The 18,084-nt window shown below is 41.3% G+C and overlaps 1 pseudogene; it reads right to left on the reverse strand.

The window, feature by feature from the left end:
- Positions 1 to 7,219: 7,219 nt before the first annotated feature.
- On the reverse strand, positions 7,220 to 8,292 carry LOC114686033 (annotated as a pseudogene).
- Between the last annotated feature and the right edge of the window lie 9,792 nt (positions 8,293 to 18,084).

Here is an 18,084-nt window from a genome sequence, read left to right on the forward strand (position 1 = left end):
ATGCAAGGCCTTAGGAGAACAATGCTGTTTTTATGTTAACCACTCAGCAGTCATTAGAGACTCCTTAACCCCGCTGACAAAGCAGATCCATAACAGAGAAGGGCAACAGCAACAAGGAACCAGCTGGTATGAAAATCTGTTCACTTGTCCCCCTGGTTAACCACCCTGGTGTCTGCCTTAGCCAGCCCCTTAATGATCTAGCCTCTTTTGCTTACACTTGGCCCTTGCCCGATTAATAGATCATCTTTGTAAGGGATCAAGTCAGCAGCATCCAGCTAAAAGTTCTCAGATCCCAATATCATTCCTTTGAACTCCTAAAGAGACAAGACCCGTGATTGAGTCCTATCCTTAGGTCTTGTGAAGGGGAGAATGTAGGCCCAGGGCAGCTTGACTGAACTGCCACCATGACAGGCTTGAGAGACACCAGCCAGAAAGTAGGCCTGTGTTTAGGTTTACTGTAAGACAACATCCAGTTCCAGGAAAGGCCATAAACTGGCACCACCACAGAATGAGTCCATCATTATCTAAGGGTAAAATACCTAACATGCCAACCTAAGGGGAAAGTACCTGAATTCCAAATATTTCCAATTGTCATAGATAAGATCACCAGATCTTAGCCCAGCACATACCTATCCCCTTTCACCAAAATACTCCTAGGCTAATGTCAGTCAATCAGGATCCTAAACCCTGGAAATCCCCTCACCCTAACCTCTGCTATGATCAAAAATCCTACTTTGACTGGCCTTAGGGCTCTCTGCTCTCACCACTGCATCAGACAGATGGAGGGCCCAAGCTTGAACTTGAATAAAAGCTCTTTGCTTTTACATATGGATTCTGTCTCTGTGGTGGTTTTGGGGGTGTCCCTGATATCTGGGCATAATACTGGCATGATTGCACAGATCTTCTGAGTTACAGATAAGACAGTCCTAAAATGAGAGTTTATAACTGTAAGTGCCCACATTTAAAAATATCATACAGGAGCCATTGAGATGGCTGAGGGGTTACATGCCACTAAATCTGGTGACCTGAACTCAATCTCTGAACCTACATGGTGGAAGGAAGTAACTTAATCCTGAAACTTGTCCTCTGACCTACACACATACAAGCATGTACACACACACACACACACACACACACACACACACACACACACACACTGAGAGGCAAAGAGAGAATAATGTAAAAATAATTAACTAAACAGATTGTACTAGAGAGCTGGCTCCGCAGTTAAAAGCACTGGCTGTTTTTCCAAAGACCCAGGTTGAATTCCCAGCACTCACAAGCCTTTATCACTCTAGTTCCAGAAGAGCCAATGAATTCTTCTGAATTCCATGGGCAGTAAGCACTCAAATAGTATACAGACATACACACAGACTAAAGACTCATGAAATAAAATAAGCTGGTGTGAACCATATGGTGACCATTGCTGGTTGACTAAGTTCCAGCATTTTGGCATTGCAGACCGCACTTCTCCAGCACCATTTTACTTTCATTTTTAATGGTTCTCAATATTAATGCCTTTCCCATTGGGGAATTTTGTGTGGGCTTTGGAAAGGATGAAAATGTGTACAATGGTAGCCTTTCTAAACAAAATAATTCTTTGGAAAAAAAATCCCTGCCACCTCCAAACCAAAAATTCCACTGTGCCCTCTTAATTACACCAAGAACAGGAAAGTTAGATATTTACTAGCACACCTGATCCCAAGAATGAAATACCTACAATTCAGATCCAGAGCCTGAGGCCATCAAGGTCAATAATTCAATTAATATAGAGAAATCAGAATGGTACAATATAATGGGAAAAGAGTAAGACATCAGGACCTTCCCTTGGGGGAGTGTTGTGGGGTGAACAGGTTCATATAGTAAGACTAAGAAATTGTAATATAGTGTCTGCTCCCCAGAAGTCCTTTCCCCAAGGTCAGTCATGTGAATAAGGGTCTCCTTTCCCTGGGGGCTTGAGGAAACATCCTGCTTGATAAAGCAGTCATTCTCCTTATCTCTAACAAGAGGAACTTGTGGCCTTTTCATTAACATTTGATTAATACCTATTATCAAAGTCAATGTTAGATTTCTCAACACCTGATCTCAAGCCATCCCAGCTCTCACATGCCTCTTGTCTCCCCTTTAATACAAAGGGTGTATTCTTTTTCAATTAAAGGCTGCTGGCAGCCACCCCAATTTACCCTCAGATTATGTCCATCTCCTCCATCTCCTCCCATCCAGCCAACTCCACATATCTTCTTTGGGACCTGAAGCCCCCTCAGAATAATAATAATCTTCAACAATAATCTTTTTTGATTTTTTTAACTCAGACTTCAAACAAATAATATAATTATGAACCTCAAGGCTCTAGCAAAACAAAAGGCTAAACTACAGCCAAGTTCATAATAAGAAATAATAAATTAATAAAATAGAGACTACAAGAGCGATACATGAACAATTCAGCAAATAATTGTTTGTTTTTTTAAGGTTAACAAAATGGACACAGTCATATTTTAATTTAGACATATGTGCCAAGAACAGTAATTTTAAGGTCTCACTATCAGGATCTGGGGGTAACCATGAGACCCTATAGCTAAATACACCACACACTTGAGTCATAGAATATGGAGAAATCAGGCTGATAACCAACTGGAAGATTCATCCCTCCTGGCTGGCTTTCACAGTACTGGAAGTTGCTATGAAAACTAAAGAGGAAAAAAAATCATCATCAGTCTCATCCAGCTGTGAGCCCTACAGACTACAATAATAGCTGGGCTGCTAAGACATGCCCATACTGCATGGATGTATTAAATTCTCAAACAATGAAAAAGAATATTTATTTTATCATCCAATAAGCTTTTTCAAGTACTAAATGAAGCTGTCAGAGGTTTGTTACTCAGTTATTTTTAGGAATTCTAGGTGAAGTAGTGGCAAAAATATTATAGGAGTGACTAACCACTTTCTGGTTGATTTTGAGACCCACTTCACAAGATAAAACTTCTACATCACTGGCACTGTTTACAGGGTGTTTCAGTTAAGAGTTTCTATTGCTGAGAAGAGACACCATGACCACAGTAACTCTTATAAAGGAAAAATATTCAATTTGGATGGCTTACATTTTCAGAGGTATAGTCCATTATCATCATGGTGTGACATGATGATGTACAGGCACACATGGTGTGGAGAAATAGCAGAGTCCTACATCTGGACTCACAGGCAGAGGTCTGTCTCAATGGGCATGGCTTGAGCATACATGAAACTTCAAAGTCCATCCCCACAATGACACACTTCCTCAAACAAGTCCACACCTCCTAATAGTGCCACTCCCTTCGGGGCCATTTTCTTTCAAACCACATTTCACTCCTGGCTCCCAAAGGCTTGTAGCCATATCATAATGCAAAAATGCATTCAGTCCAACTTCCAGTGTCCCCATAGTCTATAACAGTCTCAATCTTATTTTAAATTCTAAAGTTCAAAGTCTCTTCTGAGGTTCACAATCTCTTTAACTGTAATCCCCTATAAAATTAAAATAAAATAAGATCGTATACTTCTAACATATAATGGCATAGGATCTACATTAACATTCCAAAATGTAGGGAAGGGAGCATAGTGAGGAAACACTGGACCAAAGCAAGACTTAAAACCACCTAAGCAAACTCCAAACTTTCCATCTTCATATCTGATGTCAAAACCTCTTCAGATCTCCGATTTCTTTCAGCTTTCTTGACTACAACACACTTATTTCTCTTGGACTGATTCCACTCCCTGTTAATCACTCTCCTCAGCAGGTATACCATGGCTCTGAAACCTCCTCCATGTTGGGGTCTCCAAGGCAATCCAGGCTTCAACTTCACAGCTTCATGCAATGGCCCCTCTAGGCCTCCATTCAGGGACACCCCTGACACATGCCTGACCTCAGCAACTTTCCTTAGTCATTATGTTCCATAATGTTCAGTTGGAGTCTCCAGCTGGCTCCTGCATGGTCTGGGAAATCCCATTCCTCTCTCTCTCTCTCTCTCTCTCTCTCTCTCTCTCTCTCTCTCTCTCTCTCTCTCTAAACTCCACCCACTCAGAGAGTCTCCTAACAGAGAAAAGACACCAAAAGCCCAGTTCTGTATTCCTGGAGACTATTCCAATTTCCTCCCCTGATGCTGCTAGCCACCCAAGTCCTTACCTAAGCACTCAGCTTTTGACCATACTTGGGCACAAACCCAACTTGTGGCAGATACATCATCACTCCTTGCCTGCAATCTATAAAATGTTCCTACCCCAGCTCAGGTGCGAGACTTCTCTGACCTCATTCTCTGAGATCAGTGAACCTGCAAAGGAGTTGATCCCCAGAAACCTGCTATTATACTTTTTCAATTTGACTTGATCTGGCTTACTGCATTAGTGGAGAAACTTACTATTAGAAGGCAGAAAACCTATTACATAATGCCTTTCTTCTCTTCTTGACTCTAAAGCCAGAATCACATAGCCAAAGCTGCCAAGTTCTGCTGATTGCTGAGGCTGGAACATGGCCCCTCATTCAATTACATCTTCACCAGCTTTCTGTCCTTCACTGCCTAAGCTTAGCTGTCCTAAAACTGGATATACTTAGGGGGCCTCAAACTGACAGATATGTCTACTTTGCCTTCTGAGTGGTGGAGGTTAAAGGTGTGCCCCACCACACCCACCTCCAGAGCTTTCCTTTCGTTCTTCTTCACATGTTGGAAATTTAGCTGGGTGGGATCTCGCCCTGAGATCACCACTCCATTTACTTCATTTCTTAATCTGTTTATCTCCTTGAACATAGGACTTAGCTTCATTCCACTTTCTGTTGCTCCTTTTCTCCTCAAATATTTTCCCTTGCTCAGCTTGCTCCTTTTCATTCATATATTCCATTAGAGTAACCACAAAAGAGTTTATACTAAACTCTTGAGATTTCCTCTGCCAAGGGAATTAATCCAAAACTCTTCACTTTAGCCTCAGACAAACTTTTTGGACAAGGGCAAAAGCAGCCACATTCTTCACTAAAATATCACAAGAATAGTTTCTATTCAGTTCAAATCATTATCAGCAACTTTGTCTTCCATACTCCTACCATGGCCCATTAAAAGCATTCCACTGCTTTTCTAACCCAAAGTACCGAGTCCAGATTCTTCCAAAAAAAAAAAGCATAATCAGGCCTATCGTAGCAATACCCCATCCCTGGTACCAACTTCTGCCTTAATTCACGTTTCTATTGCTGTGAAGTGACACCATGACCACAGAAACTCTTATAAAAGAAAAACATTTGATTGGGGTGGCTTACATTTTCATGGGTTTAGTCCATTATCATCCTGGTGCAAAATGGAGGTGTACAGGCAGACATGATGCTGAAGAAGTAGGTAAGAATTCTCCATCTTGACTCACGGAAGTGGCCTGTCTCACTGGGCATGGCTTGGGCATATATGAGACCTTAAAGCACACCTCCACAGTGACACACTTTCTCAAACAAGACCACACCTCCTAAAAGTGCCACTCCTTTTGGTGACCATTTCTTTCAAACCACCACACTGGGATAAGAATTTGTGGGTAGGAAGTTCATAATTTTGATAGAAGAATTTACTACTATTATTCTGCTAAATGTACATGGTAGTAAATTTTCCCTAAGTTCTTATCTTTATAGTCATAGATAATGTGCCTCTCAATCCTTAACGGAGATACTTCTTTTTGTAGTAGATAGAATTTAACACAGAGACCCACAACTGGTCAGCCTCAGAGAATAAGAGATTTCAGAGTGATAAACCTGAATGAGACATCTATATCATGCCCTTTCATCCAAAAGCTCAAAGAAATGTTGTAAGAACCAAAGACAGTAGAGGACTACAGAGAAATTATTTTCCAGGACACAACATGGCAGGTTCATATAGGAAATCATACAGGCTAACACAGCATTTACAAGACCTATACAAGATCAATCCAGACAAAATCATAGCATGGATGAGAGAAGTGTGCATGAATTCCCACCTCTAGCTGAGGAGACAGTGCAATTGATGGCTTTTGAGAGTTAGGGAGCAAGCTTTAGTCAAGAATTTGGTTTCTGAAGAGCTATCTGTGATCCAGTAAGTGGCCCCTATACCCATGCACAAGCTGACATCACTAGGTAGACTCCATGTGTTTAAAAAAATAATACATGAAACTGGAAGGGAATATTGGTAGATGTCTTAGTTAGGGTTACTCCTGCTGTGATGAAGCACCATGACCAAATAAACTTGTGAAGGAAAGGGTTTATTTGGCTCACACTTTCACAGCACAGTTCATCATTGAAGGATGACAGGACAGGAACTCAAACAGAGCAGGATTCTGGGGAGAGGTGCAGATACACAAGCCATGGAAGGGTTCTACTTGGTGGCTTGCCTCCATGGCTTGCTCAGCCTTCTTTCTTATAGAACCCAGGACAACCAGCCCAGGAATGGCACCACGCACATTGGGCTGTGCCCTCCCCTATCAACCACTAATTAAGAAAATGCTCTACACCTATATCTTATGGAGGTATTTTCTCGATTGAGGTTTCCTCTTTTCAGATGACTCTAGCCTGTTAAGTTGACATAAAACTAGTCAGGACAACTTGAGGTATAAAAGAGAAATAGGAGAGGAGAGGGTAGAGAGTGGACTTTATCAAAACACATTTTATGGATGTATAAATGTTCCCAAACTACAAAAAAATAACAATTTTATCATGAAATAAGCTTTTTTTACATGTGAAGTAGAGCTAATAGATATGGTGATATTTTATTTGTACTGAATTGTGATTTTTTTTTTTTTGCAGAGTAATCACTGTTCAAGGTTTATTTGGTGTTTTCATTGGCATGACACTTGAGTAGTTGGTTGCATCATCCATATGCAAATCTTACTTTTAATACAGTATTTCAATGCACATTACAGAAACATAATACACAAAATAATATCCTTTAGAACAGTTATGCACAAATATGCATGATGGATTTACCCACTGGAGCCGCGTTATGACTAACTGGGAACTCACTGGCCTAGGCATGTTGGTGAGGGTGCGCAGCAGACACAGCAGGCTCCCAAGATAACCGAAGCCTGCACACAATTGGCAGTGTGTCTCGGAGACAGTGGGACAACAGTGGGACTGTCACATCAACCAGGTTACCACTACACAAGTACACTTAGCGGCAGGGTAGAGCTGTGGGAACTGCCACCTTTACACAACAACATAAACACGGCTCAGATGAGGAGACAGTGTGTGATCTCCATAGAAACCCTGCTGCAGCCTGGACAGTGAAGCTCTAGGACATCTGAGGACTTTAGAACTGCAGCTCTTTCTGGATGCCCCAGAGTGCATCTGCGCTCTTCTTCAAGCGGGCCTCCTCTTCAGAAGTCAGAGTCACCTTCACAACATCTGAGATTCCATTTTGTCCCGGGATACAAGGGACACTGAGGAAGACATCATCCTTGATTCCATAGAGACCCTTAATCATGGTAGAAATGGGATGCACTCGCCTAAGATTCTTCATCATGCTCTCAGCCAGGTCAGCCACAGAGAGGCCAATGGCCCAGGATGTATATCCTTTGAGTTTAATCGCCTCATAGGCACTGTCAACCACCTGCTTGTGAACCTCCTTCCACTGCTCCTTGTCTGCATCGCTGCCCAGTTCTGGGTTCAGGTTCTTCAGGGAGACACCAGCAACATTCACACCACTCCACACAGGCACACTGGAGTCTCCATGCTCCCCTAGGACCCACCCATGACAACTTAGTGGGTAAATGCCCAGTCTTTCTCCCATCAGGTAACAGAACCGAGCTGAATCCAGATTGCAACCACCCCCAATAACTCAGTTTTTGGGGAAGCCACTTATCTTCCAGGCCACATAGGTCAAGATATCAACTGGGTTTGAAACAATAAGCAGCTTGCAGTTTGGACTGTACTTCACAACACTGGGAATGATGAACTTGAAGATGTTCACATTTTGCTGGACCAGATTGAGTCAGCTCTCTCCCTCTTGCTGACGGGGCCCCCACTGTGATAATGACCAGCTGGGAGTTTGCAGTCACACTATAGTCTTTGCCAGAGACAATTTTTGGTGTTCTGAGGAAAAGGATGCCGTGCTGGAGATCCATCATCTCTCCTTTCAGCTTGTCTTCCATGACATCAACAAGGGCAAGCTCATTGGCCAAGTCCTTCATTAGGATACTGATGGCACAAACCATGCCAACAGCACCAACCCCAACAACCATAATCTTGTTCTGTGGGGCTTGTTCTTCCTTAAGCAGATTCACAATCAGCTGGTCCTTGAGGGTTGCCATCTTGGTGGACTTTGAACCTCTTGGGACCACTAGTGCACGATGAACAGCAGTGTGGTCTGGGTTTGGCGACAGACGCTCCAGCACCTGAATTGTGATTTTATTTGTATGTTAATAAATAAAGTTGCCTGGGGGTCAGAGCTAATAGTAAGCCATAACGGAGCTGGGCATTCATGGTGCATGCCTTTAATCCCAGCACTTGGTAGGCAGAGCTAGGTAGATCTCTGTGTGTTCAAGGATACAGCCAGCATTGGAGACACACGCCTTTAATCTTAATACCAACCATAGAAGACCTGGAGGTCTGTACAGACAAGCAGTGACAAGGCAGTCATGTGGTTGGGTTTACAACTAATGAGAAAGCAGAACAGAAAGTCTATATAAAGACAAACACACAGGAAGTAGGTCTCTCTTGGCTGAAGAGGATAGATACAGCAGATGGATAAGGCTCTTAGCTCTGATCTCTTGGCTTTCTTCTTTGCATTGGTTCTGTATTTCTTATTTAATAAGACAGTTGGTTACATCTACATTTGGCGCCCAACGTGACAAGGATCCATTAAAAATCACTTGGCTTGGCTGGTGGCAGGTCCAGTTTCTGGCCTGAGTGGGCCAGGTCTGCTTGGCCTCAGGCCAGACTGACTGTAGCCCCAAGCAGTTGCATGTAGCTGGAGCTACTTGCTTAGAGCTGGTGCTACAAACAACTCAGGTCTGTCCTGGGGAACAGGGCCCCTGCCTGTAAAGCCAACGCACATGGTCGGAGCTTAAGGAAGCTCTTAGCCAGAACTTGTGGCTACGCTTTCTCTCTCTCTCTCTCTCTCTCTCTCTCTCTCTCTCTCTCTCTCTCTCTGTATTGACACCTCAGACCCTAGGTTGCTGTTTTGAAATTCCCTCAGATTTCTACTGTTCTTTGCAGACTTGGTAAGTCAAATAAGATATCAAATATTTTAAAGGAAACTTTTTTTTTTTTTTTGGTTTTTCGAGACAGGGTTTTTCTACGTAGCTTTGCGCCTTTCCTGGAGCTCACTTCGTAGCCCAGGCTGGCCTCGAACTCACAGAGATCTGCCTGCCTCTGCCTCCCGAGTGCTGGGATTAAAGGCATGCGCCACCACCGCCCGGCAAAAGAAACTATTTAAAAGAGAAATTTTTCCACATTAAAAAACATGGGTTCTATGTATACATTGGAAGAAAATTGGGCTTTGTTTGAAATTTTAGGCAGTCTGACAATGGAAAAACTATATGAGAAGATTAATATTGATTGAATTATGCAGTTTATTAATTTTCTTATCCTCATTTTACTATTTAAAAAGATAGTCAATTTAAGTGCCAGGATAACAGTTTTAGAAAAACCTGTTAAACCTGTAAAAATGAATTATAGAGAAATTCAAATTCAGACAGAAGAAATTAACAGTGAAGTTGTTTCAAAATTGGAACATAAGGTTACAGAAAGAAAGCCTGTTTTCACACAATCACCCTTGATTTATCTGGTACCTGTAGAGCAGCTACCTGGTGAAGAGAATGGACAAAACACTTGGATTCCAATCGAAATGTTAGACTTACGAAGATTTAAGGAGGCAATAGCATCTTATGGCATGCATTCCCCATATGTAAAGCAAATGTTAAACTCCTGGTCAACTTATAATAGGATTCTACCACAGGACTGGCAGGAGCTGGCACAGGCTGTTCTAAAACCCTGACAAAAACTCCAGTGGAAAATGTGGTTCAAGAGTGAGGCTAAAAATATAGAAAAACAATGGAGGGATAAAGGAAGACAAGTCTGCCAGGATCAGCTTATTGGAGAAGGCCAATATGCTTCAGTACAAACACAATGTTTATATGATGTCCAAACCCTAATTCTATGTCAAATGGCAGACTTGAATGCATGGGACAGAGTTGGGGAACCAGGGAGAACAAACGGAGTCATTTACAAAGGTTATACAGGGCCCAAAAGAACCTTTCACAGATTTCTTAGAAAGATTGACTTCAGCAGTAAAGAGAATGGTCCTGAATTAGAAGCCAGTCATATAATAATAAAATCTTTGGCTTTTGAGAATGCAAATGCAGCATGCAAAAGAATAATCAGGCTGTTAAAGGAAAGATCTGCACCTTTGGAAGACTGGATTAGACACTGTTAATTTTGAGGCTCATGACCATGATGATATGTGGGTAGGAGAAGCAATTTCAAAAGGTTTGAGGAATGTTAGATGTTTTGGATGTGGAAAGCAAGGACATTTGAAAAGGGACTGTAGTCAGGTCATTCCTAGAAACAATGTTTCTTCAAGGAACAATGGCAACAGAAGGCCCCTTCCTTCTGGAGTATGCAGAAGATGTGGTAAGAGAAAACACTGGACCAATGAATGTAGATCAACAAAGGACAGACAGGGTAATCCTTTGCCTCAGTCTTCGGGAAACTCCCAGAGGGGCCTCGCGCAGGCCCCCGTTGCAAATCCAGTTCAAACCTTTCCTGCAGTCATAGAGGAAATCCCTGCTCTGAGCGAATAAATAACCAAATGCCTATTGGACTATATCATGCTGGTCAGGATGATGAAACAGAGAGAATAGAAAATTCAGGAGAAAACATAAAGAAAATTTTTTGGCAAACTTCTATTAATGAACAAAGACCAAAATTAACGATAAAAATAAATGGTGTTTTGTTGTCTGGTCTGGTAGACACAGGTGTGGACATTACCATAATTGCACCAGAATTTTGGCATCCAACTTGGCCTCTTCAGGAGGTAAACGTTCAACTGTTAGGAATTGGGACATTATCTTGAGGGAAACACAGTGCAAGATGGCTCGAATGTATAGGTCCAGAAGGACAGAGAGGAAAATTAAAACCATATGTGGCTAACATAGCTATGAACCTGTGGGGTCGAGACTTGTTGCAACAATGGAATACTCAGATTAACATCCTTCCAATCTCAGAAACAAATCATAAACTAGCACATGTTTCTGAGAGAAATATTAGAAGATATTATTCTAATGAGTGGTCACCAGCCATCTATATTATACAAGAACAGGGCACAACAACTGATGATCTTCCAAAGACACCAAAAGCTCTACCTTTAAAGTGGTTAACAAACAAGCCTGTATGGGTTCAGCAATGGCCTCTAATAACTGAGAAACTCCAGGCTTTAGAAGAGCTGGTAGAAGAACAGTTAAATGCTCAGCATATTGAAGAATCAACCAGCCCTTGGAATTCTCCTGTATTTGTTATTAAAAAGAAATCTGGTAAATGGAGAATGGTAACATTCCTTAGAGAAATTAACAAAGTAATTCAGCCAATGGGCTCTCTACAATCTGGAATTCCTTTGCCTACTCTGTTACCAAAAGGATGGCCTCTCATAGTTATTGATTTAAAAGACTGTTTCTTTTCAATACCCTTACAAGAAAAAGACAGAGAAAGATTTGCTTTCACAGTGCCTACTTATAATAATTCTCAACCCGTTAAAAGATTTCAATGGAGGGTCGCCCATAGGGAATGTTGAATAGCCCAACTCTGTGCCAATATTTTGTACAACAGTCATTGGAAGTGATACGTAAAAAAATTCCTAAATCTATAATTTATCATTATATGGATGATATTTTACTAGCTGACTCAAATGCAGATACTTTAGAAAGAATGTTTGAAGAAGTAAAGAAAATTTTGCCTTGCTGGGGATTACAAATTGCTCCTGAAAAGATACAAAGAGGAGATTCTATGGTGATATTTTATTTGTATTAAAATGTTATTTGTATGTTAATAAAGTTGCCCAGGGGTCAGAGCTATTAGCAAGCCATAGGAAAGCAGGGCAGTGGTGGCGTACGCTTGTAATCCCAGCACTTGGTAGGCAGAGCTAGGTAGATCTCTGTGTATTCAGGGATTCAGCTAGCATTGGAGACACACACCTTTAATCACAATACCAACTATAGAAGACCTGGAGGTCTATACAGACAGGCCATGATGAGGCGGTCATGTGGTTGGGTTTGCAACCAATGAGTAGGCAGAACAGAAACTCTATATAAAGACTTTAACACAGGAAGTAGCTCTGGTTCGGAGAAGTAGGACCACCACAGGAGGGAGGGTAAGGTTTTAGCTCTTAGCTCTGACCTCTTGGCTTTCTTCTTTGCATTGGTTCTGTGTTCCTTATTTAATAAGACGGTTGGTTGCATCTACATTTGGCACCCAACATGACAAGAATCCACTAAAAACTGCTTGGCTTGGCTTGGCGGCAGGTCCGATTTCTGGCCTGGGCGGCCCGGCTCCCTAGCTTGGGGCCAGGTCTGACTGACCCACAGCTGGAGCTACTTGGTTAAAGCTGCTGCTATAAACAACTCAGGCCTGCCCTGCCGAACAGGTCTCCTGCCTGTAAAGCCAAGGCTTAACTCGACTCAAGTGGCTATGCTTTCTTGCTCTCTCTCTATATCTATCTATCTATCTATCTATCTATCTATCTATCTATCTATCTATCTCTCTATCTCTGGATTCACAACTCAAACACCAGGTGGCTCTTTGGAAATTCCCTTGGATTTCTACTGTTCTACGCAGATTTGGTAAGTCAATTAAGATATGAGAAAAGAAAGAAACAAAGTGCTAGAGAGGCCCACAGAAATCCACAAAGATACCCCCACAATAGACTGCTGGCAATGGTCAAGAGACAGCCGGAACTGACCTACTCTGGTGATGGAATGGCCAAACACCCTAATAGTCATGCTAGAAACCCCATCCAAGGACTGAGGAATCTGGATGCAGAGATCATTGGCTAGGCCCCGGGTGGAGCTCTGGGAGTCTAATTAGCAAGAAAGAGGAGGGTTTATATGAGCAAGAATTGTTGAAACCAAGGTTGGATAAAGCATAGGGACAAATAGCCAAACGAATGGAAACACATGAACTATGAACCAAAGGCTGAGGTGCCCCCAACTGGATCAGGCCCTCTGAATAGGTGAGACAGTTGATTGGCTTCATCTGTTTGGGAGGCAACTAGGCAGTGGGACTGAGTCCTGGGCTCATTGCATGAGTTGGCTGTTTGAAACCTGGAGCTTATGCAGGGACGCTTGGCTCAGTCTGGGAGGAGGGGACTGGACCTGCCTGGACTGAGTCTACCAGGTTGATCTCAGTGCTGGGGGAGGCTTTGCCCTGGAGGAGGTGGGAATGGGGGGTGGGCTGGGGGAAAGGAGAGGGGGGCAGAAGGGGGGAGAACAAGGGAATCTGTGGCTGATATTTAGAACTGAATGGTATTTAAAATGAAATAAAAGGAAAAAAGATATCTATTTAAAAGAGAATTTTTTTTCTACATTAAAAAAATGGGCTTTATGTGTACATTGGAAGAAAAATGGACTTTGAAATTTTAGGCACTCTGACAATGGAACAACTATATGAGAAGATTAATATTGATCGAATTATTCAGTTTATTACTTTTCTTATCCTCATTTTAATATTTAAAAAGATCGGGCTGGAGAGATGGCTCAGAGGTTAAGAGCACTGGCTGCTCTTCCAGAGGTCCTGAGTTCAATTCCCAGCACCCACATGGTGGCTCACATCCATCTGTAATGAGATCTGGTGCCCTCTTCTGTATACATAATAAATAAATAAATCTTAAAAAAAAAGATAGTCAATTAAAAAAATTGATACTGTTAGAAAATGATATATGTATATTTCTAATTGTACTTATACAGTTCATTTAACAATGTAATGCAATTTTCTGGGCCTTGAATGTTATTATTACCAACTATTAGGATATAAAGAAATAAAAGTTAGTAGTTAGACATTACAATAGAATTTGTAGTCATATTAGATATGTTTTCAAGATTGAGTAGATATATTTTAGATAGACAGGTCATCTTCAAACCCTTCAGAGATCTACAGAATATGGCATTTAAAATGTTTTAATAACTTAGAAAAAAAAATTGTCATGACTATGAGACATGTCAGCTCCTGGCATTACCAATCTACTTCAGAGAAAATATGAGCATTGAAAAATCTGCAATTGGAGTTAACTTTCATTGTGGCAAAAGTTAGCCACTGGACAACAAAGTATCCTCCAATCAACTGCTGGCAAACAGGACAGACAGGACACAAAACAAAGGACTACTGATTCTTGCCAAAACAAGTGTGGTTATGGCTTTATCAAAAGGCATCTTCTGAAGCCAAGCCAATATGGCACCATCCCTGAAGTGGCCTTCACAATCCAGAAAAGGTACAGTGCCCTTTTCTTCGAAGTCAGCTAAACAGGCAGTGGGCCGATGGCTTCTGATGGGCAATGTAACAGCAGCTGAAACAATTATTCTTGAAGAGTAACTAAGCTCACGCCTCTCAATAGTAGACTGATATTTAATAGAGGGATATGGAGAAGAACAGGATGCTGAGATGAAGCCACATACACACATAGCCAAGAAGAATGGACAGCTGAATTCAAAAACTGTCAACAATTTCCAGATTTTAAAATCCTGAATCATGACAGGACACTAGTGGAATTCAGGTGTTTCTGGTACATGGACTGCTCTCACCCAATGTGAGGTTGAACTATTGACCTTATGTACATCCTACTTCACAAATGAGTCTGTCAGATATGCTAAGCCTATAGGCTGAAGATGATGCCCCAACACCCAACCTCGGGTGACTGTCCAGGCAGCTGGCTGTTTCTGTCAACTCACAAATTTTTTGGAAGTTGCTTACATGCACTTCCCATTTTTATTTTTGTTAGGTAATATTATTTTCATCTTGGGTCTCTGAGGGAGTTGAAGATTAGTTAGTTATAGTTGAAAATTAGTTAGTTATAGTTGAAGACTAGTTAAGATAGAAAGTGAATTAGGTACATTTTGGACATACCAAAATAGGATAGATAATGGAATTATTTTCTCTGAATTTGTCAAATACAAATGGACTAGACATTGTTTAGGTATTTATTACTTCTATATATTGTATATAGTTATTGTATGTTAGTATATAGTTTTTCTTATGTTAGTTATAAGCTTTTTCCTTTTTATTAAAATAGAAAAGAGGAAATATGGTGATATTTTATTTGTACTGAATTGTGATTTTATTTGTATGTTAATAAATAAAGTTGCTTGGGGGTCAGAGCTAATAGTAAGCCATAGTGGAGCTGGGCATTCATGGTACATGCCTTTAATCCCAGCACTTGGTAGGCAGAGCTAGGTAGATCTCTGTGTAGTCAAGGATATAGCCAGCATTGGAGACACACGCCTTTAATCTCAATACCAACCATAGAAGACCTGGAGGTCTGTACAGACAAGCAGTGATGAGGCAGTCATGTGGTTGGGTGTACAACCAATGAGAAGGCAGAACAGAAAGTCTATATAAAGACAAACACACAGGAAGTAGGTCTCTCTTGGCTGAAGAAGATAGCTGCAGCAGACAGGTAAGGCTCTTAGCTCTGACCTCTTGGCTTTCTTCTTTGCATTGGTTCTGTGTTTCTTATTTAATAAGAAGGTTGGTTACATCTACAAATAGAGATTTGCTACTCTGGTATATTCAGGAATTATAGGAACAGATTAAGTTTTGACTCATTTTAAGTTTGGCTTACTTCAGACACAAAACAATTTCATTTATTAGGAGCACACTCTTGAATAATTATCAGTTATAAAATTTGGTTAGCTAGATTTCTTCCTAGGAGACTGCAGGATAGCACAAACTTAATGTTATCCATGGTTACAGGAATTACAATAGTGTACCTTTGGCAGAGTCCTCAAAGATACACAGTAGATGACAGATAATATTCATAAGGCCAATCCACCAGAAAAACAACTATCCGTTGAAGGAAACTTGTGAGCAAGGCTTGTGAGAAATATTGCCTATGATCAGCTGACTGTGTCTGTCTGTAATTCTCTTGTGTGACGCCATGGTCCCGCTCTAAAACAGCCATGGGATTTGTCTCACAACCTCGGCAGTGTGTTCTTCACTTTCTGGGCACAATTATTCCTGGGTACTAATAGAAAGATGACTTCTTCCTACACTGTGCAATTCTGGTGAATAAAATAAGCCTTCATAGTCAAGTGCTTGTTCCACCATATTGTGAGAAACTTAGAAGCCTATTCTTTATAATTAGCTATATTGAAAGGGCAATTTGGCCAGATGAAATATCTCTGTGGATAGATTACACGTTGGACTTTCACAGATTATATTCAAGGATGGAATTATAGTGTGTCTGGTTTGTTGAATCAAAGTCTTTCAGAGACTAAAGTGACCTAAATTGGCCTAAGCTTCCCCCATTGGGTCCAGCTGATAACGGGACCCGCAGCACTCCCCTGCTCTGACCCTTTAGCAATTAACACTTTGTATGAACATTCTAACCTCAGTTGATGGTACAAGATTTTAGGCTCAGTTTACTAACCGTTTGTGTTTAAGTCCTGAAATATATGTGAATAACAGCAAAAAGCTACTATCCGACTAACCATGAATGGAGAGAAATAGTTTTATGCCCAGTTACCATGGGAGAGGCTTCACAGATGGCCAGAACTGCAGGGAAATAGCTCAGCCTCTCACCTTTGAACAAAACAGTTACAAGGTTCCCTCCTTGTGTTATGCACAGGATAGAAAACATATTTTTATACCTGAGACGTTTTTCTATACCAGTCAGCTTTTGGAAAAAATGGTGATGCAAATCAGCACTGTTCTCTTCCACCTTGCTTTACACAGGTTGCCACAGTTACTTACAGAGAGCTTGCCCATTGGCTACTTGCAAACTGTTTCCAACCATGGCTGTGTTTCCCTGGGGCCAGGAAAAATCAGCGCTTTTTGCATTTTGCTGATCATAAAATGTTAGCCTATAATATTAGTTACACTTAAGAAATGTAGAATAGTGCACAATATCTTCACTTCTTCCTTAGATTTCTCAATGGTTTAGCTTTTTTCCTTTGTAACTCCTGTTAGCTGTTCCTTTAAGAGATAGTGTTACAAGCCAAACTTTTTCAACCATAGCTGCAGCTGGCCACTAATCAAAGCTGACAAGTTTATGCTGCATGTGTCTCTTATTGTGTTTACAAGGAATGATTTGTGACCCTGAGAAATAGCCTTGTAACATTTTTATTGCCAAAGTTCACTGTTGTATGTGTATATAAGCTATGGAAAGTTGAAGCTGTGGCAGAAGAATAAAAGAGCATGACTCAAACAGTTTGTGTGTGAATTTATTACAGATAATAAATTTTTCTTAGTCCCATATGGTGATATTTTGTTTGTGCTCTCACAAATAAAGCCTGCCTGGAGATCAGAGTTGGGAGCTAGCCACTAGAGGCCAGGCAATGGTGGTGCACACCTTTAATCGCAGCACTTGGGAAGAGGAAACAGGAAGTGATATGGCTAGGAGGAGAGAAGAAGTGATAAGGCAGGGTGGAAAAAGGAGCTTGGCCGTTTCAGGCTGAGGATTCAGTAGAGGTAAGAAGTCTTGCCGGGCAGTGGTGGTGCATGCCTTTAATCCCAGCATTTGGGAGGCAGAGCCAGGCAGATCTCTGTGAGTTCAAGGCCAGCCTGGTCTGCAGCGCAATATCCAGGACAGGCACCAAAACTACACAGAGAAAATTCTGTCTCAAAAAACCAAAAAAAAAAGTCTTTTTGGTGGCTGGATCCTTTACTGATTGGCTCCAGGATTTTATTATTAAGACCAATTTAGAATTCATGCTACAGTCCCACTCCTGAAAAGCATTCTCTTAGCAACCCTGGGAAGCAGTTTGAGAGCTGGTCTTGTAGGCTGCATTATACCTTGTTTACCAATGCAATTTAAGCTTCCCTATCATACATGAGACACCCAAATATTTCTACAGAATTCAACACTCAAAAAAGCTTGCAAACTGGCAAGGCCTTTTGTATACGTGACATAATCT

Source organism: Peromyscus leucopus, chromosome 4, assembly GCF_004664715.2.
Source record: "Peromyscus leucopus breed LL Stock chromosome 4, UCI_PerLeu_2.1, whole genome shotgun sequence".
Lineage (NCBI taxonomy): Eukaryota > Metazoa > Chordata > Mammalia > Rodentia > Cricetidae > Peromyscus > Peromyscus leucopus.